The sequence below is a fragment of the Callithrix jacchus genome, chromosome 15, assembly GCF_049354715.1.
Source record: "Callithrix jacchus isolate 240 chromosome 15, calJac240_pri, whole genome shotgun sequence".
NCBI classification, from domain to species: domain Eukaryota; kingdom Metazoa; phylum Chordata; class Mammalia; order Primates; family Cebidae; genus Callithrix; species Callithrix jacchus.
In genome coordinates, this window is record NC_133516.1 from 8,242,191 (window position 1) to 8,266,064 (window position 23,874).

Consider the following 23,874-nt stretch of genomic DNA (forward strand, 5'->3'; position numbering starts at 1 on the left):
TAAACCACAGAAAGTAGTGTGGCTTAAACACAGCTAAACTCTCAAGTCATATAAAAATACTTTTAAAATGCATTATAAAAAGTATGTGTTTTATTTTATTTTATTTATTATACTTTAAGTCCTAGGGTACATGTGCAGAATGTGGTTTGTTACATGGGCATACATGTGCCATGGTGGTTACTGAAAAAAAATATAAGGCAATCTCTTTCCATTAAATTCTTTTTCTCTTTTTCTAGTAGAGGAAAAAGAAAAACCACAAACAAACCATGAAATCTGAATTGAGATCATTATCGTGATTTTGATCTTGCAATTGCAGCTATTTTACCAAAGGTTTTTATTTCATCCTTGCACTGTACTTCCCGTAAGATGCTTGCTACATGTGAACATCAGTGCCTGTTTCCATTACTGTAGAAGCATTTTGTTCAGCACTGACGTAGAGGATAAACATGAATAAGGTATATTCTTTTTAAGCAAGAAATATGAGGGGTAAACACAAATAGCAATAACAAACTTGTAAAAGTGCTGTGAGAAAGAAACAGATGAAGTGCTGTGGGGATTACGGGCAGAAAGGGCTCTGTCTCATTCCTCCGCAGAGCCTTAGAGAAATGTTTGCTGAAAGATGAGTTGGCTCTGTAAACCCCTTGAGGACAGGGACCATACAGCATTCATCTTTGTATCCCTTCCTGCTAACATCTGATGAGTGCTTAAAACACGTTTGTTTAATAATATTGTATACAAGGGAGTTGACTCTGGAGCCAAATTTTCTGGTTCAAATCCCACCTCTTCCAAGTTAGGGAATCAGCTACAGGATTTTAATTATATTTTATAGAAAAGTTGTTTTCTCCAAAACAAGGTGTGTGTGTATGTTTTAATTCTAATGTCATACTCTTAGTATAACAGAAGAAAAACATTCCCTATTGAGGACTCTGTTCATGGCAGAAGTATCCATAATTGCCTTACGTGGTGAGATAGTCTTTAAAATGATCATCTTTGTGTATTATTAAAAACTAAGGCCGGGCGCGGTGGCTCAAGCCTGTAATCCCAGCACTTTGGGAGGCCGAGGCGGGTGGATCACGAGGTCAAGAGATGAGGCCATTCTGGTCAACATGGTGAAACCCCGTCTCTACTAAAAATACGAAAAATTAGCTGGGCATGGTGGCGCATGCCTGTAATCCCAGCTACTCAGGAGGCTGAGGCAGGAGAATTGCCTGAACCCAGGAGGTGGAGGTTGCGGTGAGCTGAGATCGCGCCATTGCACTCCAGCCTGGGTAACAAGAGCGAAACTCCGTCTAAAAATAAAAAAACTAAAACAAAGCAGTATCCCTGATGCCTAATTATAGTGAATTGTTCCTTAGTGTTCTCTTGGACTTCCGGGCATCCACAAAATAAACAAACCGAGAGGCTGGCCATGGTTATTCATGAACTAGAATCTCAGAGCTGGAGGGGGCCTCAGACCATTCTATATATTAATCTCCTCACTATTGGTAAGGAAGCCAAGCTAGAGAGAAGACTCAAGTCAGAAGAATGAAGGGCAATGATAGAAGAGATTTGAAACTAATTTTCTTGACTTTTGTCTTGATACATAGGAGGTATTTCACATAATAAGATATAATAATGTTACATAATAAACAAAAGTTTAAAAGTAGACTGAATGATAATTGTGAAATTACAGAAATATTGGGATATTTGGGTTTAAACTATAGAGACAGAGAAATAATGGCTTATAGTGATTTAGGTCACAACAAGTGAGCATGACTAATTTAGGGAAAAAATACATTCTTTTCCACAAAGAGAAGTAAGTGCTGTAACACCACCACCACCAATACTGAATATACTATCTTTCTGTTCTTCATTCTATTCTTAAATTTATTCTAGTGTGTTAATATTATCTCCAGAAAAAAGTGGCTAGGTCATACCATGGAGAAGAATGACTTTGATTAATGGTTGGATCATAGCACTTAAAATTTTATTAAATCCTTAGTGCTATCGCTAATGTTTAAGTTAGCCTCCTCTTAATTAGATGTCAGCTCAGTGCTATGAAATATTTTTATATATCCATCTCTCTATATATTTGAATGTTTAAGATCATGCTCTTGTCTTTAAGAAACTTCTAATTTAAAATAAATGAGATTCATAAAGTACTAATACAGTTCGCCTATCTGCAACTGACCTTTAATTTGTTGTTTAATTTGTCTTTGAATATACCTGGTTCAGTATCATGCAGGAATGAGCAATACAGAAAATTCTTGCTGGTTTCTATCTCAAAAGAAGTAGTGACATACCACCAGTGCAGCTGGAGCCAGAGGTGACGGTGCTCTCAATAAATGCCTGACCTTGACCTTCACCCAGGAAGTGAATGATGCTGAACTTCCAAGGACACAGACAGAATTGCTGATGGATTTTATCATCTTTCTGATGTAAATGCAATACTTAGTTGTAAAGTGTTATTCTTAAATGTTCCTGCTTATTAATTTAATTGATTTATTTGCATTTATATTTGAACATTTCTTACAAATGTAAATAGTTTTCTATTTATGGTCTTGGTCATTTGCTTTCTTAACAAAAATACTTAATTCCACAGGAATCCTAAAGAACAGAGCATTATAGATTCATGAATCCAAATAATATTTTATTGCTAACTTTTTATGTAGAAAGAGTAATGTTCATTAACATATCATATTTGTATATGAAGTCATATTTCCATGTTGAAATGTTATACTAGATTAACATCTATACAAGATTTTCTCCAGTGGGTAAACTGCTGTGTCATGATAAAATAAAAAAAGATTTGTTTACAGATTTGTGTCTAAATTTTGGTCTAAAGGAAATCGGGAGAACCACTCTGCCACTATATTTTTGACTTATGAATAGCCTGAAATGGCTGTTTACCAAACTCGAATGTTTATGCATCCCCAGACGGAAATATCTTTTATGATTTTCTTTCTGCTGTTTGGGGAAAGGGACATTTTCCTCACATAACATCTAGGTTTTGAAATAACACTGGAAAAAAGAATATATGGATTACTGATTCAAGCCCCAGGATGCCTTGCAAGTTTCTCTCTTTATACATTCCTAAAATGTATTTTAAAGCTGTTATCAATGTGAACTATGGGAAAAGTTGCCATTTTTAATAGAGTTTTTTTTTCCATTCTAGTTGGGGACTATCTATCTCTCAATATTTAATTCAAAACACTATATATGACCCATTAATTTACTCTCAAACTGAGTGTATAACTACTGTCACTCATATGCAACTGAGCCACATTTTAAAATTCTAATTTTCCATGTACTTTACATTTAATTATAGTTCCTTATAAAAATTATTTAATTATTTCTTTATTTAAATCTGATCTTTCTATATAAGTTTGATTGTGTCTTTTCAGCTAAATATTAAGTTACCAAATGAGAGGGATTATCATAAAGCTATGTTTCTGTAAGAAGATAAGGTGCTCAAAATATTTGATAATGAATGAATATGTATTTACCTCTATAAACATGACTTCGATAAGCCCTTCTGAGAAAAGGTGGAGGTTGAGAGAAATGGATCAAGATTCAAAATAAAGAAAAGTTAAGATGAAGAATGAGGCCTCAGGGTGGGTGGTTATCAGATATGCTGAAGAGATCTATTTCTTATTCTGCTCTGTTTCTCAGATTTTATTTTAGCACCCACAGTTTGGAAATCAGATAAGCTTTTCTGGGAGTGTAGCCAAAAAATAAAGTAGATTTCAGCAAATTCTATTTATTATGGTTGTACAGTGTGTCAGGAACTGTATGGAACATATACATTACATTAGAATGTCCTTTCTCTCCAAAGGCAGTGTTCTGATTCCTCATCTATTAGTATATACCACATACCTCATACAAGCAAAAGTAAAACATATGTTGTTTCATATAATATTTTTAAACATGTGTGTTATGTCATGATTAGTTTTATACTTGTAATGTTTCCATCATTTGGTAGGTCCGTGTTAACGTTTCTATTGAATGGGCTGGAACCATTTTTGCCAGTGACTATCTCGCGTAAGAATATTCTAAAAGAAATAACACGGAAAGTAACATAGTCCTGTTTTACCACTATCCAGTCGATGACAAGTAACTAACGACCTGTGCCTTGGCTAGTGATATGACCAGTCCTCCTGACTTGACAGTGTTATTATGAATATAAACTATGATACAAATGAAAGCATATTTTTTTGAAGTGAAATCAGGTTAAAGATAGTGCCAATATTTATGTCTGTGTAAGTCATTTCCAAACCTGCCTTTCATTTTGTTTTTAGAAAGGAGAAGAGCTTCTGTTGGCCTGGGAACCTTGTTCATTCTAATAGGAGAGTGGCTGCTGCTCTGGAATGAAAAATGAAACAAATTTGCAGAAAGCTTGAAGTAAACATTTAGATAGCTCACATGAAGCCTGTCACCCAGGCCTGCCTGTCTTACAGGGCGACATCCAGTTGCTATGCTTCTCAAAGGGCTCCCCCTGCCTCTGAGATGGCTCTCTAAGGTTGTTACAGATTCAATTTGTTCAAGTTGTCTCTTCTTTGTTGTTGTTTGTTTTTTAAAATCCAGAACAGCAAGGCTAGAGTTTTTGGGCCACTCTATTAAAGGCATCACAGATGCACAGAAATTAATAAAATCCACTTTATTTCACAGTCAGGTGTGAATGGCCAATACGTAGAAAGTCATTTCTTCTGCTCTGTGTATTGGTGTGTATTTCAATTGTGTGCATAAAGGAGTGAAAAGTGAGAAAGAGGAGTACCAAACACTCTTTCCATTGCTCAGTGGGTAACATCCTACAGGCTGTGTTTAGAGCCATGGAATGGGTCATAAGGGTTATTTTAACATCATATAGGGTCATAGTTGGAAATAAAGTCAATCATTTGAACTCTCTGTCTCTGGAATTTTAGGTTTCTGTGTAGACTGTAATTCATTCACAGAATCGTGCTTAAAGATTGCATATATAAATGCATAAATATTCCTCCCAGTCAACCAACATTTTCTGATCTCCAGTAAAACAATGTTTGCCAAGAACTTTCACTGCCCCAAGGTATTAAATTTGCTAACATTCTATAAAAGTGTGCTCCTGGCTCTGGCTGGAGTTTTAGCCTCTGGTTTCTACTTCTGACTTATGAGAATACCTCATTTTAAATGTGTAAACAATTTCAGTGATTTAAGGTAGAAGCATAACTTAAGGTTCTAGTTTCCCATTTTTATTTATCATTATATTTCCTCCTTCAATTCTCCCCAAATGGGTTACAAAGGTGATTCACAAAGGGTCTGCATCTGATACAACTGTCAGTGAAAATATTTATATTTCCTTGAGACTGAAGAAATCAGAGGGATGAAAGAAAATAAAAAAATATTTCCCATTGCAACTGACTTATTCCATTAATGAATTTGAGAGTATAATTTCCATATGATCATCTTTTTGTAGAATTTTAAATGATGGGAAGTAGTGGTCTCTGTTTTAATGAGATAATCTTTATTAACTGGATAATGTCCACCCTTAATACTATAAAGACAGTTCTAAAGCAGAGAATCCAGGATTAAAATTTGGCAACAAATCTGTGCGTGTTCTTATTGACAAGAGTCAGAAATCAAACAATTAGACTTCTGAGTGAATTAATGCACATTTCAATTTTCTAATTTGAGATGCTCAGAGAGATTAAGGAACTCATCCAAGGTCACACAGGTAGGAAATGTTACAACTCAGATTAATATCTTATCAAAAACTTCCCCCATGTCTTAAAAACCAAAGAAAAATATGAAAATAATCTTCTCAGTCAAATAATGCCATGATAGTCATTTCACTTACACTAATATTATCCATGCAAATAACAGATTATCATTTTATATAATGAGAAAATCATGCAATTAATTGATAAGACAAAAATTCAAACCCACACAACAAATTATCACAAGTAGAAAAAGTAAAATAAATATAATATTGATCTAATTTTATGGTAAAGTTAGATCAACAGCTTCTCCCAAAATAAAATCTAATTTTATAACATTTATATGCATGATAAACTCTAGATACTATTTAAATTGCTTTTTTATTACATTAAGTTCTATCTCAAAATGTTAATTTATTAAATTTTAGTTTAGGATAATAAAATTATTGTACCGGTAAAAGACTAAGAATCTACTTGGTCATTTTGTGATGTGAATGAGAAAACTGAAACCCACAGAGATAAAGTGCTGTTTCCAAGTCATGTACTAGTTAGGGTAGAAATAGGCCTGGGATCCAAGTGTTTTGCTCGTTGGCTTATATTCTTTCTTTGGTTTTTCATACTTGCCACACAAAAAAATCAGACAGGAATTTGAATGCATTATTCAAGAATAATTGATTTTTAAAGGGAGTAGTTCGTTTTTATAGCAATTTAATTTCATCTTCAAAGATGCCAGATAAAATGCTTAATCTATACTAGTCTACAGGAATCTTCAGAAGTTTAAATCAAACCAAGCAGACTAATTAAGGCTAATTAAATTAAAAGATGAATTCGTTCAACTATCCATTATTTAATCCAATATGTATTGCTCACCCACCATGCAGGCTCTGTGCTAGGCGCCAGGGTTGAAAAGATGAACAAGATATAGCCAAGAGAACCACACCACCAGGGAGCAGAGTAAAGGGAGCTGAGACAGAGTTCTGCACAGGCTCAGGTGCTGTGAGAACATAAGGAAGGCATCTAACTTCACCCTGGAGGTTTTCGGAAGACTCCTTGTAGGAAATGATACTGTCAACTGGATTTTGAAGGATAAACAAGGATCAGTCAGGTAGATGAGAAGGGGGGTGTCCCGGTCAGAGAGAACATCATTAGAGAAGGCCAGAGGCATGGGGGTACAAGTCCAATTGGAGGACGTATCCAAAATCTAGTAAGGTTAGAGTTGGGAGTAGTTATGGGGACATTGTGGATGAGAAAACAGAAAAGTAGGCCTTACAAATCATATCTTATTCTGGACGCCAGTGTTTTTTACACTTCAGTGTGCATTGAGTTCAACTGTGGGATGTTTGTTAAAGGGCAGATTCCCAGGCCTCATTCTCAGGGAGCCTTATTCAACAGGGCTGCAGTGGGGTCTAGGAATCTACATTGTTAACAAGTATTCTAGACAACGATTCTAAAGATGCACTTGAAAACACTGCTATAGAGGATGGTTAACATGAAAGAACTTCAAATAAAAGGGTGATATGGGAGAGGAGAGGATGACCAGGTTTCTGACTTAGGTAACTGAGTAGATGTGGTACGATTAGACAATCCAGAAAAACAGGGGAAGAGGCAGGCTTTACAGAAGTTGGTGGTGGGGACAGTGAGTCCATATTTGAACATACTGACTTTGAGTTGGAACAGGCAGAGGTAGTCAGTTAGTGAGACTGTGTTAAGCTGGGGAGATGTAACTGGTTTGTAGAAAAATATTGAGGCTGAGCATAGATTCCAGTTTAATTATGTTTTTGGCTTAGTTACTTTAAGATTTCTTTATCTGCAAACAGGCTATTTATTTAAGCATTTATTAAAACACTAGAATTACATGCAGTACAAGCTACAGGTAAAATAATAATTTTGGACAAATGAGGCACAAAATACATGTACTTTAGCTCTTAAAATAGAAGCTGGGAGTAATGCTTCCTTGCTATAACACAGAATATTTAATTTCTTTTATTTATTGATTCTGAAACCTGAATATAATTACAAGAATTGCTGGAAGTTGATTTCTAAAATATTAATTTTAACAAAATCAGCTGTGAAATAAAACATGGCTTTTTATTTGGGTATTTTACATTTTACATTGAATAATTTGACCAATGCTGTCACATCCTGATTTTTGTAATGTTACTTCTTAGTCCTTCCATACTCCTAAATTAACTGAAAGTTCAAAATTAATTTTAAGACATTAGGGAGCAAATGTTCCATTTAAAATAGATATTTCAATATGAATTAAGATTAGTTAAATAAGATCTGTGCATATTTCCCCTACAATAATTTTGGTCCTGCCATTTAGAAGTAGTTTCCTTTCAGCAAAGCTGGTATTTTCTCTCCCTGCAAAAATGGATGTCTAAGATCACAAGAAATTAAGAGAACTCCCTCAAAGAAACAGCAACTAATTTTTCACGAGTAAAGTCTTGTATTTAAAAGAGGGGTTAATCTAAAGGAGGTTAAAACATTAAAGTGACAGATGAAACATTTGGTGAACTACCTTATGAATGCTGAACATTTTATAATAGCAAAGTAAAAAGTAAAACATAAAAACATTTAGGTAAGTAACAGAATTCTGAGCAGGGATATTTCAGCTTGGCTTACACATATGATCAAGATAATACTGAGGTTCTTGCAAAGTGTCTCCAAAGTAGGCTTCTGAGCTCTGGTTAATCACGTAGCCTCAATATGATTTTGGCCTCCTGGGCATTTCTGATTCTAGAGAGGATTTCTGCATAAAAGATGGGTGTTTCACGGCTGTTCTGTATTCCACTAAGCAAGTGTACCCATCCTACACAAAGGTGCTCCCAGAGCATTAAATGTATAAATGTTACAGGTGTCGAGTGCAGAGTACTGGTAAAGCTACATGGATTTGACATCTGTGTTGAGTAAGTGGTAGAAAGAATGCATCAGTGATTTGTCCTCTCCAAGGCCAGCGCAATGTTCCAGAAAACTTGCAAAATCCTTTTATCCCCTGTTAGTTGAGTCATTTTGCCACGGCTGAGGTACTGACGTGGAGATATGGCCTGAATTTGCTATGCGGGTACAAGCAATACAGTAAAAAACAGAAGATGCAGATTCTATCCTCAGTCCCCAGCTGATGTGACAAGGAAGTTTGGGAGAGGCGGTTGATCCTGTGTGCTGCATTCTCTTTATCAGCGTGACAGAGATAAAATATCTATCTTTTGCCAACCTCACTCGAGCATTCTAAAGATTAACTTTTGTGAACCTCTCACTCACAAAAAGTGACTATAGTAGCAGAGGCATCAGTATTATATCACAAATAAGAATCTAGTATATCAGGGACAGCTTTACAGGAAAATGTCTTATTTGCAGAATGAGAAGACAGACGACAGCACGCTTCCAAACAGCATGTCCTTTGAAGAATTAGGAGAGGTTGATCTTTGGCTTTGTAAGAAATATTGAGCATCTCGATGGTAGCAAAATTTTAAAATGTATTTTCCATTATATGGTTAGTAGTAAACTGGAAGAATCGGCCCTGACCAAGCACTGACAGATGTATTGTATCACTAATTACAGGCCTGATAATAATAGAATCCTGAGCTGGAAGGAAAGCCAGTAATCCTTTAAAGAGACCATTTTCTATAAACGCCTTAGCAAACACATCCAATCTGTGTGTGAATATGTTTGGTAAAACAAAGCTAATTTATTCACCTTTCTCCACTCACCACACACACACACACACACACACACACACACACACACACACTAGCTCCTTCGTAGAGGTGGCCCCCTTCAAAGTCATACCCCTGGTTGTGCAGATTGGCTGCTCAAGGATGTCTGGATGAGGGGGCACTAGTCAGGTCTGAAATCCAACCCTCTACCTCACATACCAAGTGTGAGCCTGGGTGTGGGATTGTGTCCTCCAGGAAAAGGCGTAATCTTTGTATATTTGATTCACTCAGAATAGGCACATTCTTATTGTTTGCCCAGAGGTAGTACATGTCACTGGCATTGGTATTTCTTGCCTCCTTTTAGAAACACACCTGTAATCCCAGCACTTTGGGAGGCCGAGGCAGGTGGATCACCTGAGGTTGGGAGTTCGAGACCAGCCTGATCAACATGGAGAAACCCTATCTCTACTAAAAATACAAAATGAGCCAGGCATGGTGGTGCATGCCTGTAATCCCAGCTGCTTGGGAGGCTGAGGCAGGAGAATCGCTTGAACATGGGAGGCAGAGGCTGTGGTGAGCCAAGATCGCACCACTGCATGCCAGCCTGGGCAACAAGAGCAATAGTCTGTCTCAAAAACAACAACAACAGCAACGAAAAACACAACAGAAAGACCTCTGTGTTGACATGTGATTTTTGGATCTTCTTAACCTGTAACTGAATGGGAAGAATCAATCCTCCATATTTTGGGCTCACATATCAGAGTAACTGGGAGATATAAGTTCAGATAGGTGCACAAAATAGACCAGTCCACTGAATGACTACTGTATGACCATTGAGTACAGCTCATTCCTTGGATCTGTGAAAAGCTTGTGTGTGTGTGTGTGTGTGTGTGTGTGTGTGTGAGAGAGAGAGAGAGAGAGCGAGCAAGAGCGCGCACATGTGCCTGCATATGTAACTGGGGAGGTCAAGGCTGGCAGTGTAAGCAATCCTTACAACAGGGTGTAAGGAAATGACAGCCTTCTACAGCAGTCCCAACATCGCAACATTCTGTCATGGTCTCAGTTGTCTCAGGGGTGTGTGTGTTAGCATTATTATCAAAATTGCTGTTGACAACCAGCTGAAATGGTCAAGAGGTGTCTAGAACTTTAGAGGGGTGGCTTCCAACTCCACATGACCTTGTCGGGTTAGAGATATAGTTAGAAACCGTTAGAAGAATCTATTATATTTCTAAATCTGCAGCCCCAGATTGTCCTCCAGCTTTAAAGAGGTTGAACCCATTAAACTGCGTAGACTGCTTTGACAGTGGAGTGCCAGTTAATTACAGCAGCAATCTAATTATAAGGTTTATAAGGTTTCCCTGTAATTGATTCCATTTCAAGTGTGCAGAAACTTCACTTGACATGTATTTGCTTCCACAGCTTATGGGGGTAGACCAGATCCTGGGGCTGTGTGTATCTTAGCTTCAGGGAGACCATTCCAACTACACTTTGGAGTCCTTACTTGGGACAGTAAAGACTTCCAAGTATTTCATGCATTCATTCACTGTTTTATTCATTTAATCATCAAGTCATCTATTCGTTCAATAAGTGCTACATAAAGAATATATACTTTGCACTACTCGTCTCCAGGAATATAAAGATATATTGGATATAGTCATTGCCACAGATGGGCTTACAAGAAATTGGGGAGACTGACAAAAATAAATAATTAAAGCTATCCATTAATTATGGTATTGTCAATGCATATAAAGTGCTAAGGAAGCAATTCTGCATTGCTGGGAAAGGGGCGGTGGTGCAGAGCAGCACTCACTGAGGAGGTAACATCTGAAGGAAACAGTGGTGGATGAGCAAACGTTCAGAGTGGATGGAAGACAATGAACTGAGGATGAAGAAATTAAAAAAAATCTAGAACTGTGAGAAAACAAGAAAAGTAAGCATCTGCCACCATCGTGAACAACAGGTATCACAGGCATGCGGTGGCTAGACTCTTTATTCCACAGATGATATGTAAGAAACACTTCGGTAGCTCTATAACAACATAAGAGCTAGCATAATTGATAAATTATCATATGCTAAGACCCTTAGACCTTTATTATCCCATCTAATCTTTACTAAGTCATCACAAAGTATGGGTACTTTTCCTATCTCCCTGTCGCAGGTGAGGAAAGTGGGAGTTAGGGAGGATAAGTTCGAGCAAAATCACAGACACCATGTGGGGAAGCCATGATTTGAACTTGGGGCCATTATGCTGGAGCAGAAGCTCTCAAGCAGTATGTTTTGTTCCCTCTTCAGATGTGAGGAATTATTCAGTGGTGTATATGAATGGCAGCAAAAGCATTTCAGCATTCTTTTTTTTTCATTCTGGGAATAGGCAATCAATTGAAGAAGGCTGAACCATCAGGACCTGGCCCTCAGCTTCCTCACATGTGAAGTGACCATACTGTGCTATGTGAACTCTAAAGACCTTTATACTTCCAAGATTCCATTTTAATTTAATCTTCCCCCAAGCTTAAGAACACTTTCTTATGGTGAAACCCCGTCTCTACTGAAAATACAAAAAATTAGCTGGGTGTGGTGGTGCGTGCCTGTAATCCCAGCTACTCAGGAGGCTGAGGCAGGAGAATTGCCTGAACCCAGGAGGCGGAGGTTGTGATGAGCTGAGATCGCGCCATTGCACTCCAGCCTGGGTAACAAGAGCGAAACTCCATCTCAAAAAAAAAAGAACACTTTCTTTTTTGTCTTACATAAATCTTCATAAAGGGTTATATAAGATACTGCATATCAATATTAATGACTCCAATGCACAGGGCATCTTGATTATCATCATCCTTTGGATGAATATGAAACATGAATGTGCCCAATGTTTTACATTAACTTCCTGGAGATGGAGGAAGATGTTCTTATCACTAAGGTACATGATATATATTTTAACTCCCTGATTAATTACTGAATTCTTCATATGGCTCTTTCTAATATCTCAGAAAGAAGAGGAGTGAGCAGTGGATGGGCATTGATGAATGACAGAGGGCTCATTCTGCTCCTCTCTGCTATGTGATTTAATCAGCCAGTGCAACTAGGTCTACCATATTCTCTTAGAGTCCTGTCTCTATCAGCAGGTAGTAGTGAATAAACACAGGCTTAAAGAGAATTATTTCCTTTGAACTCTTATCTCTCAAGCCAGACCGGACCCTAGTCAATTCAAGATAGAGACCTAGGCATCTATTTTACATTCAAGCAATATCTAAACATGTTGCAGTGGACATTTTTTTAGAACACTTCCCCAAATCTAAAGTCTCTGCATTTGGGAAACTGCCACACTTTCAGTCTTAGTGAGAAGCCAATAAGCACTATTACAGGCAATCTTGGAGCCCGAGTATGAAATGTGTAGCTTAGCTCCACGAATCAGTCATATATGTCCTCCATTTTGAAACAGGATTTTGGACACAGACACATAGCATGGTGGAGAGTCCATCCTGGCAGTAAAGGCAGCCACACAAGCTCTATCATGGGGTTTCCATGGGCAGCAGCAGCAGCAGCAGCAGAGTAGCGGCAGAATCAGCACCCCAAGCCTACTGGGCAGGGTGCAAGCTCTGCTGCTTTTTGTACTGTGAAAGTGGGATCCCACTGAAGGTGGCAGCAGTGGCATCCACACTGACCTGTTCAGACTTGGGTTCAGAACCTGAGCAGACGTGGGCTCTGCCCGCCTGTTGCCTGCACCCTCACCCCTAGCCTAGATCTAAAAGTCTGCAAGTGCCCCAAGGTACTTTTTTCCAACACATTATTTATTTTGGAATAGTCTCTCAAGCTTACAGAAAAATTACAAAAAATAGTACAATGGACTCCCACATGCCCTTTCCCCAGACATAGCAATTTTAATACTTTGCTGTATTGCTTCATTATTCTCTTTCATTCCCCCTCCCTCCGTCTTTATCTGTATACACACACATACACACAAGATTATTAAACATATACACCACGCTCTTTACCACTTCATCCAGAAAGTGTATGCCCTACGAACAAGGAGCTTTTTTTTTTTTTTTTTTTTACATAGCCACAGTACAGTCATCCCATTCAAAGATGTAAAGACAAACATGATACTAACCTGATCGAAAGTCCATATTTGAGTTTTGGTCAAGAGTTTTTGCCAAGAGTGTCCTAATAGCAAATTGTTTTTTCCCTGCCCAAGGTCCAGTCTAGGATTATACATTGTATTTAGCTGTCATGTCTCTTTGTCCTCTTTTTAATTTGTAACAGCTTCTCAGCTTTTTCTTGCTTTCTGTGACATTGATATTTTGGAAAAACACAATCTGTTTATTTTATAGAATATGCTCTATTTTGGGTTTGTCTGTTTTCTCATAATTAGACAGGTTGTGCAATTTTGGCACAATTATTACCGGAGTGATGCTGTCTCTTTTTCAGAGCATCAGATCCAGAGGCACATGCCCCATCTGTCCATTATTGGTGATGCTGATTTTGATTGTTTAGTTAAGACACTGTCCAATTTAACCATTGAAAAGTTCCCATTTTTTCTTTTGTAATGCATGGATGACATTTTGGTGCTATGTAACTATCTCGCTCCCAATCAAACTGCCTTCCTCCTCAGATTTAACATCCATCTCTCATTCTTATTTGAGTCAATTTTACTATAGTGATCGCAAAACAGTAATTTTTAAATCTGATCATCCTTTCTATGCTTATTCAAATGGCCAGTCTAATCATTCCAAGAAGAAACAGTGGTGAACACCGTTAGAACAAGAAACGTTCTGCGTTTCCAATACGATTTTTCAGGGCACTTTTTGTTACATGTGGAACATGCTTATGGGCCAGATTTTCTTCCACTGTTAGCCAAATGACAGCTAAAGCAACATACAAAATATCAAATACGTATACTATGACTGACAAGCAGAAAAATATCACTTTTAATGACTGAATGCCAAACATCTAGATATTTGAAAGTTGTCAGTGGTTTATTTACTTTTCATGTTGATTTTTGAATATAACAAGCCTTAAAGTAGAGAATAATGGCATCGTAAAAATGATATACCAGGGCAAAGCAGATTTCACGTCAGCACGAGCTCTGCTAAGTACTTTCTGAGCAAGTCTTCTAACTTTCCTGGACCTCAGTTTCTCCATCTGTGAGATTACATGGTTGAAGAAAATATTTTCAAAGGTTCTTCAACAAAGGATTGTATGACCTCAAAACTGAACATAAGCACAATTGTTGGAGACATAATGAACTGTTAATCTAGAATATTTTAATCAGCACGTTTAGATTTAAGATTATTTTGGTATAAAGATCAAAATACCTGTGAAATAACTCTCAAGTGATTTAGAGAACAGAAACATCAGAACGATTTATAGAACAATTTAATATAAAGAAGCTAATGCAGTTTTAGGCTGTCTGAATAGGTATCTTTCCCAAGAGATAAATAATCTCACGGTGCTTGGGATTCTTCTGATCACGTCTCTAGCAATGTGTCTTGTTTGGCTTATTTTCATGGAGCCATTAAAACATCAGAAATGTCACTATGAGAAATGATTGAATGCACTGTCTGTCTTGGAGGAGAAAAGATTTAAGGGAATGGGGACATAATCGTTTCTCTAAACACATAGTTTGTTTAAGGGAATGTTCCCATTCCCTTAAAATAAATTACATATAAATAAAACTATTTATTTATTTATTGTAAATAAAACAAATAAATGTGTTGGGGAGGCATTATAGGTTTGTTATGCATTTTTCCAGAAGGAAAAAAACTACAACAAATTGACTGGTCGTTATGGAGATATTTTTATTCAAGTATAGTTGTTATAGCTGCTCTTTCCAGCTCCTCTTTCAGGAACTTCATCATGCCTCTGTGAAGTCAGAAAGCACCTATGAAGTAGGCTTTCTGCTAGGGTCTCAGCTCAATAGATCACACATTGTTTTTTACCTATGGTCTTCCTCAGACCAGTGTTTCTTAAATATTAACGTACATATAAATCACTGGGTTTCTTGAAAAAATCAGTTCCTGATTCAGAAGGTCTGAAGTTACACCTGAGACTCTGCACTTCCAATAAGTTCCCACGTATCTCAAGTGTACATAATCCCCTGCCAAGTCGAAGGTTATGTCCTCACATGATCAGCAGACCACTGAGGATGGGCGTTCATGCTACAGTTAACACCCATGTGAAAGGAGGTGAAGGGATGCTTTGCAGCTCTACAACTTCATTTGCTCATGGGGTTTTAATTTTTCTTTTCTTTCTCAAGGAGTTGCATATGTTTTGCCCCTTTACTGTTTCTAACTACGTTTCATGAGAGTAGTCAGAATGCCACCCAAATACTGACAAACAGGGAATATTTCCCCAGGAAATTTTGGATTTTGCTGGTCATTACTTGATTCGACTACCACCATTTTGATAGGGACACAAACTCACATATACCTAGCGTGTGGGTGCTTCTCACTGGGTTTCTCCACAAGGCATAATGTCTTGGAATAGGAGCCTGTGTGCGCACAGTGGCACTGTGATCTACTCACCCATGTCTCTCCCTTCACCCTGGGCCTCTTCCATCCCCAGGAGGCTGTCTTGCCAAACTGGGTGCCATATGTGGTAGGTTCTTATTATCTCCATCTTGAGGAAACTTTTTATCTTACCCTGATTTAACACCAGTCTTAACCCTTAAGGCTGTACAGACCAATTTTATCCATTTCCTGAATAATAGCCCTTCAAATACTTATACAGAGTCATCACAGTCTCCTTGAGTCTTTACTTTCCCAGCCAATTTCCAGTTCTTTCAATCATTACTCATACGACATGGTTATGAATTCCTCTGCCACACCAGTTGCTTTAAGAACGACATGATTTTTAAGAGGATGTGTGGGAGTGGGAATTTTGTGACTCCCTAGGTAGATTTCTGGCATCACAATAACACCATTCTTCTCCTGGAATTTCCATGAATCATAGATCACCATATGGCAGTCTGTTTGGGGAGAATAATTTGCTCCATCAAGTCTCACTTGCAGGGTTTATCTGGTTTTCCAGAGATGTGTGCACGTGAGCAGAAACTTTGGGGAGTGGTGCATGCACCTGAAATTCAAACTATTTCACTTCGGTCAGGTTTACCTCATTTTGGAGCTGCTGGCAGGGATTTTTGTCTTTTTTTTCCAATAAAATGACAAACAGCCTCTTCCTATCTAAATGAGCTCATTATTTTTCATCTGTGCTATTTCTAATAGTGGTCTCTAAAAAATAATCCAAAAGTTCGATCCATTTAGTGAAATCAAACATAGAGTATGATATTGGATATTTATCTAATGGGGTTTTAATAAAAGAAATAGTATATTGGTTACTACCTAGTAAGAATCAGTCAACCTGACATTGTAACATTGGCAGTGTGTCATATTATTATACGTTGAGCTTTGAACAGTCAGCAATTGTCTTGATATTTAATGACTAGAATATAAACTGTCTTCCTGCTTATACTCTCCAATATAGTAATATATAAGCTATAATAATTTTTCTTAGCAGACTGGGAAAGAAAGTCTCTCATTTGGTATCCCTACTAAAGGGGACGGTATAGGTGAGGTGAGGTAGAAGGGGCTGAGGTGGGGGTTAAGAGAGAGGTCACTGAAAGAAACATAACCCCCAGTTCACAGCACTCTGGTCTTGGATCCATGGGTTACATGTGATAGCTCAAGATGATTCTGTGTTTTCTAAGCTCTGAATTATAAAAAGGTGAAAAATGTTTCAGGAACTTGGTAACTAGTTTTCTCTATCAGCATGTTTGAAGTTCTATTTTTAGATGCCCCAAACATTCAGATTGGACTTAGGTCTCTTAATAAGGACACCCTAGGCCAGGTGTGGTGGCTCAGGCCTGTAATCCCAGCACTTTGGGAGGCCAAGGTGGGTGGATGGCCTGAGGTCAGCAGTTTGAGATCAGCCTGGCCAACATAATGAAACCCCGTCTCTACTAAAAATACAAAAAATTAGCTAGGCTTGGTGGCAGGTGCCTGTAATCCCAGCTACTAGGGAGGCTGAGGCAGGAGAATCGCTTGAACCCGGGAGGCAGAGGTTGCAGTGAGCTGAGATCGTGCCACTGCACTCCAGCCTAGGTGACAAGAGGGAGACTCTGTCTCAAAAAAAACCCAGAAAAAAAAAAAATAAAACTAAAAATAAGGACACACTAGACTGGGGTTTGCCTTTACATTTAGTGTAAGGATTGCATGCTGGGTATCCTACAAATGTATCAAGAAGGTAATTTTTAAATATAAAACCTTTTAACAGCTTTAGCTTATGTTGGAAACATATGATCTCAATGAAAAGTGTAAAAAGGTAGCCTGCCAGATGTTTTGACTACCTGGTGTATCGCATCTTAATGCTTCCAGGGTTGGCAGTGGTAATACTAGAGATTCAAAACTGTAGAATTAACGAGTTGTGTTTTAACCTTTTCTTATTCTTTACTTTAAACATGTTTTATAATAAAATCATTTATTTGCTGAAATCTTTACTTTCAAACACATGTTTTTAGGAGGAATATTTATAAACCATAGATAAAATTTATAAAGTCTATATTGTGTTTCTCATAGTAAGTATATAAACTGTTAGCCAATAAGGCTGGGGAATGATATTTTCAAGTTAATCAAGTATTCTTCTAATTCATACCGTAACTATTATAACTTCCACATGGTAAAAGCTCAACCCTACACCCATACCATATATGATTTGCATGTGCATATATAGGAAGGCACTTCAGAATCTTGCTGAAGCTTGTGTCAGAATTTTGAGCAACAGCCTAAATGTATATGAATTTGCTTCAATAGAGTTCTGGTTAATATTTTATCATACTCATGCTCATCATTACTTATAAGATGACTTTTGAGGAAGACCAGTTGCCACTTGAACGGAGGTAAAAGAAGGGGAGAAGGTAGCAGCGACTGCTGACCCAAAACAATACAACAAGCCCCAGCTTTGCTCATTCTGAAAATGTCACTCTCGCTCCTACTCCAAACTAAACTCAAAGATTCACCTCTGAAAATGTGTGTGTGTGGGGTATTGTCATTAGTTATATCTTTGCTAGCAGTTAATGCCTTAGCAAAGGGTTAATAAAGAAATAACATAGGATAGGAAAGGGTGGGCCGGGTGCTGTGGTACATGCCTGTAATCCTGGCACTGTGAGAGGCCGAGGTGCGTGGATCGCTTCAACTCAGGAGTTTGAGACCAGCCTGGGCAACACGGCGACAACCCATCTCTACACAAAATACAAAAATTAGCTGGGCATGGTGGCATGCACCTGTAATTCCAGCTACTCAGGAGACTGATGTGAGAGAATTGCTTGAACCAGGGAGGCAGAGCAAGCAGTGAGCTGAGATCGGGCCACTGCACTACAGCCTGGATGACAGAACAAGACCTTGTCTCAAGAAAAAAAAAGGTGGCATCAGGAGGGGAAAATGTGGATCTGTTAGCTAGGTGGAAGTACCCATGATAAATGTCATCTGCCTTACAGTTTTGCTGAGGTATGATAACCTCACTTATGATAACCTACTGCTTACGGTATTGAAAACAACATTCTACAGTCTTACTTTCACTTGGCTTCTCATGCTGTTGTTTCTAGTGAACCTAAATAAATCCCCAGGGGCGAGATCTAATGTACTAACATAACTTATATTACCTAAGCTATTCACATTTGTGAAGATTTTCTGAAAAATCTTAAGTAAAGTCATATATAAAAACAAATGCAAAACTCCCTTTGGGGAGGGTGGGGAAATGGCTACTTTTTGAGTCATTAATAATCTTATACTTTTTGTTATTTAAATTTTCTTTAGTTTATGTCTTGTGAGGCTAGAGGGTATGCAAGGATTCCCCAGACAGCTTGAATAAGTCAAAAAGTCTGCCTTGAATGCCTATAATAAAGATCGGTTACAATTACAAATAGATTTTTTGCTTGATTGCCTTCTGAAATAACTTTCTTTTATAAGAATAAAACCAATTACTCTGGATTCTTCAATAACAATTCAAAAAATTTAGTAGAAAATTTAAATTATATTTCTATTTATACCACCCCAGAAAAGAAACAGCTTGGTTAAGAAAATATTCAGAGACATATAATAATTTGCTCTAACTGGAAATGTTAACTCATATGCACATAGGAAAATAATCACCTCAGCCTTGAACATACAGAGATATTGGTGGAATTAAGACCATAGGCCATCTATGATCAATAGAGAGTTTTGTCAGAACCGATGCTAAAGTATATTAAATCATTATCAGTACCCTTGGTCAAAAAAAAAAAAATCTAAAACAGTCACTAAAAAAGCAATCTTTGCTTCAGTTACGTGGGTGACTAATTCCCATTGGAAATAATTAGTAAGGCAACTGGAAAAAAATATATAGCTCCAGGACCCTGCTCATAAGAAATATACCTGTGGCTTTTAGTATGAAACCAAGAAATATCCGTTACTCTATGCTCTACCTGAAACAGATGCCAAATTGTATCTTCTAATGAGCTAGCAGAGCAAACCAAATGTGTGTTTTTAAAAGTTTGTGGTTTCGAAAATGAATTCAAATTCTACCATAAACCGGATGAATTAGCTGTGTGTATGAGAATTAATAGACTTTATTTGCAAAATCATTAAGTTGCAGAAACAAAGGCACCACAGGAGTTTTAAATTAGACTATTTTTAAGTCTTCTGAGAACACCTGCCCCTACTTCAAACTGCTAATTTACAAAGCACTTTATTTTAAAATCTCTTGGATACAGAAAAGAATTAGAATGCAAATATTTCTGTTCTCACTCTTGCTTTAAGGTATCAGTCAAGTAACATTACGTTTCAAATAAACTCCAAAGCTGGCAGAAATGTTAGTATGCCTGCTTTTTCCTGGTCCACTTTACCAAATATGGATTTGGATTTTAATTATAAATGTTTTGGAATGTTGGGGATATGTTTCTTCTTATCTGCGATAGAGTCAGGAACACACAGGAAGATGACCCTACCTCTGATAAAGGAAACGTTCTTAAGTATCCCAACACAATAGACATTTTGTCTATAGGGTAAATAATATTCTTTGGGGAAGAGATTTGAGTTTAAAATGTCAGCCAACAAGTACATTATACATCAATCTGTAATAGGTATTTTTTTGTTGTTGGGAGAAGCAGATGCCCATTCAGATAATCATGCCATTGAATAACTACTAAACGTAACTACCAGGCCCTCAGAAGTTTTATGTTTAACATTAAATGGTTAACAGTAAGTAGGAAAAAAGTATTATGCTCTGACATTTTGGTGGACACATTGATTACAGTCTTTATTTAGTAATGTTTTAAGTTAAGCTTGGCAGCAAAGATCTGAGTTTTACTGCAAGTCATCGTATTTACTGTTACAGCAGTGCACAAGCAAAAGACATTAAGTTGGGAGACTATGCAAAGTCTTGTATTTTGTCTATTCATTCAAAGTGAAATTAAACCCTCAGACATTGTTCTAGGCAACTCAAGTTTCAATAATATTCTCCTTTGAAATATTCAGAAAATTGAGCTAAAATTGTTTTTGAGTGCATGAGTTTACCATATTGTTGCTTCAATTCTTCATTCACAGTAACATTTTTTAAGCAACAAAACAATACTGTGCAAACTTTTTGTAAATTTCCCCTTAGTGGTCAATTGTCAATTTTGTGTAAATAAACAGTTTTTTAAGGGTTGACTCTATTAAAATCTTCCTGTTTTACCCTTGTGAAGAAACTGTTTAAAGAACAGATAACATATAAAATTTAAATTATCATTCTTGGGTGAAGATGAAGCATAAAAGTATAGTAATAATTCCTTGTTGATTTTTTGCAGCAGTCATTGTTTGAATTTTTTGTTAGTAAGCTTTTCAATTGGTGTAGCTTTTATAAAAAAACACACAGATCACATTGATTATATATAATGTTTGAAAATATACTTTGTTCACTAATTTTTGTCTATCAAATGTGATATAATTACATTAATAATTTTCAAAGCAGGATGATGTTAGTAATATGGGAAATCTTTTGGAATATTGGTGCTGCATATTGAGAATTCTCATAAAATTTGAGACTATGATAAAATACTGTTTTTATATAAAAATGCAGTCCAAAAGGATTTCCCTAAAATATGGAAATTAAATACTGACTAGTACTAAATTATAAATGTAACAACATATTTATCTATTTCGAATTGCTCTAAAGGACACAGAAGCCAAATCCTCAGTATTCACAAATATTACACACCAGGATAAAGGCATCACAGATAATGATTGTATTTGACCATCTTTGGACTGGAAGGGAAGCCGAAACACCCACCCTGATGACTAAACCATTTAGGTGCAACAAAACGAGCTCAGTTCACACTTCAGGAAGCTGAGTTAGTATTTCGTTTTTCTCCCAAACCATCTATCTGCCTTTATAAGAAAGAACCAACCATATGAATGAGAACTGGAGTCAAGGTTAAAGTAATCTTGCCCAGGAGAGTAGAGTGTTTGCCTCAGGGAGCAGCAGCGGCTCAGCTCAGATGAGCCTGAGTAACAACCGGGCAGCACCTCTCCTGGACAACGTTAGAGCTGCTTGGACGTGTGTCTGAAATGCATCCTCCCAAGTCATCCTGTGACTAGTGGAGTAGATGACAACGTCCCGTCATGTGAAGGGGGAAATACGGTGTAAAGCGTTCTTTTACTTTACAAAATGAAACGCAAGCGTAGAGCATTCTAAGTGTCAAGCAGCCTCCCGGGACGGCGCAGGGGAAGCGCTGCCGCTGCTGTCACTGCTCGCCCTTCAGCTGACACACAGGCTGAGACGCATCATAGGGTCACCAGGAAACGCGGTCACCTCCGGGGTCTCCCCTCTCGCGGTTCCTGGATCCCGTTTAAGGAAACGGTCTCAGGAACGCACAGAAAACAAACTTCCCAGCGGAAGTTCTGAGTCCTCCCTGGCCTTCTCCCACCCCGGAGAGCGGTCGGGTTCCCCCGGCGGTACCGGACGGCAGCGCCGCGGTCCCGTCGCGTCACTCAACTTGTTGAGTCGCGCGGAGGAAGCGCTCGGCCGCAGGGACCTGGGGACCCGCCTCGCCCTCAGCAGCCCCGCAGAGGCGTCTCACCTGCATGTGTCCCTGGTACATGCTGCTTCGGTTTCCTCAGGCTCCGGAGGCCGCCGGACGCTCCCGCGCGGACCTGCCCGCCACAGCAGCGGGGAAGGCGCGGGTCTCTCGCGTGCTCCCGGCCCCGCGAGCGCGAGTACCCGGCGGCCCCTGGCGGCGCGGCGGCTGCGGGGAGCTGTCCTCGGCGCGCGGTGCTGAAGCCGGACGCGGGGAGCGCGGGGCCGGGAGCCGGGTGGGCCGCGCCCTCCTGCCGGCGCGGGTCCTGCCGCCGGGCGCCTCCAGAGCTCACTGGGTCTCCGCGGAATGCGCCCTCGCCTCCTGCCGGGCTGTCTCGCACCCCGCTCTCTCCGCGGCGAACCCTCCTCCCAGCCTGACGTGGGCGCCGCCGCCGCAGCTGCCGAGAGGCCGAGGGCCGGGCACGCGCGCGCGTTCCCAGCGGGCCTGGGAGCGGCCCGAGGGCGGCCCCGGGCGGCGCGCTCTCCCCACGCGCGTGCTCGGTACTCGGGGGTGCGCGCGCACGGCCGGGCGAGGGGCCGGCGGGCTGGGGTCGAGCTGGCGGGAAACGCCTGCAGCGCGGCGTCCGTTCAGGTGTGGCGTGGCGGGCAGCGCGATCCCAGCTGAGGGGTGGGCGCGCTCTCTCCGGGAACCGCGGGCCCTGAGCCCGGTGTCTTGCAGGCTCGGAGGCCGAGCGCGGAGCTGCTAGAGTTTACTTCGGTTCTGATTCACTCTCCAAAGTTACCTCCGCCCCACCCGGTGAACAGAGGCTCTCCGCTCCCCTCATCCCCAATTCGAAAAGGCAAACCCGTGTCCCCAAGGATCTGGCACGCTTAATTTTTTCCCTGGCACGCACCAGCCCTAACATCCTGTATATTTTCCATATTTAATTTATTGTCTGTCTCTCCCTCTGTGCAATGTTATTTCCATGAGATCAGGGACGTTTTTAGGGGGTGGAGTGTTGCACTTGGTTTTGCACGGGAGTGCACAGTAAGGTGCTTAGTACTTCCTGACACAGGGCAGACACCCACTAAATATTTGTTGAAGGAACAGACCTTTGCTGCTACACACACACACACACACACACACACACGAAGAGTGCATTTAAATATGTCTCAAGTTGACACTGGTTAGTTTGATGTGTCTATACAATAAATGTGCATATATACACACACACCATGGGGTGGTGTATACTGTGATTATCTAATTTTGTTGGAAAAGCATCTCCAATTATACAAGCCCCTGATATTATGTACAGCATGATATAATCCCCAAAATATTGCATATAGCATAGTATGCTTTTCATAAAGTTAAAAAATGAGACTATAAACTCTCTAGAAATGTAAACGTGTATTAATATACAACGATATAAAAAGGAAAAGCAGTGGAACAATGAATATAGTATTCAGAATGTTGGTGACCCTGGGTGAGGGGAAGCAGGGAAACACAGGGAAGCATTTTACAGGAAGGTTAG

At 39.1% G+C, this 23,874-nt stretch overlaps 1 protein-coding gene across 5 annotated transcripts in view; it reads right to left on the bottom strand.

Moving 5' to 3' along the window:
- PEX5L (peroxisomal biogenesis factor 5 like) overlaps positions 1 to 22,778 on the bottom strand; it is a 243,407-nt gene extending 220,629 nt beyond the window's left edge. For all 5 annotated transcript variants that reach the window (XM_078350215.1, XM_078350214.1, XM_078350212.1 and 2 more), the window contains exon 1: positions 22,407 to 22,778. The gene's annotated coding sequence lies outside the window, so the exon portion shown is untranslated. The remainder of the gene's footprint in view (positions 1 to 22,406) is intronic.
- Positions 22,779 to 23,874: the final 1,096 nt, after the last annotated feature.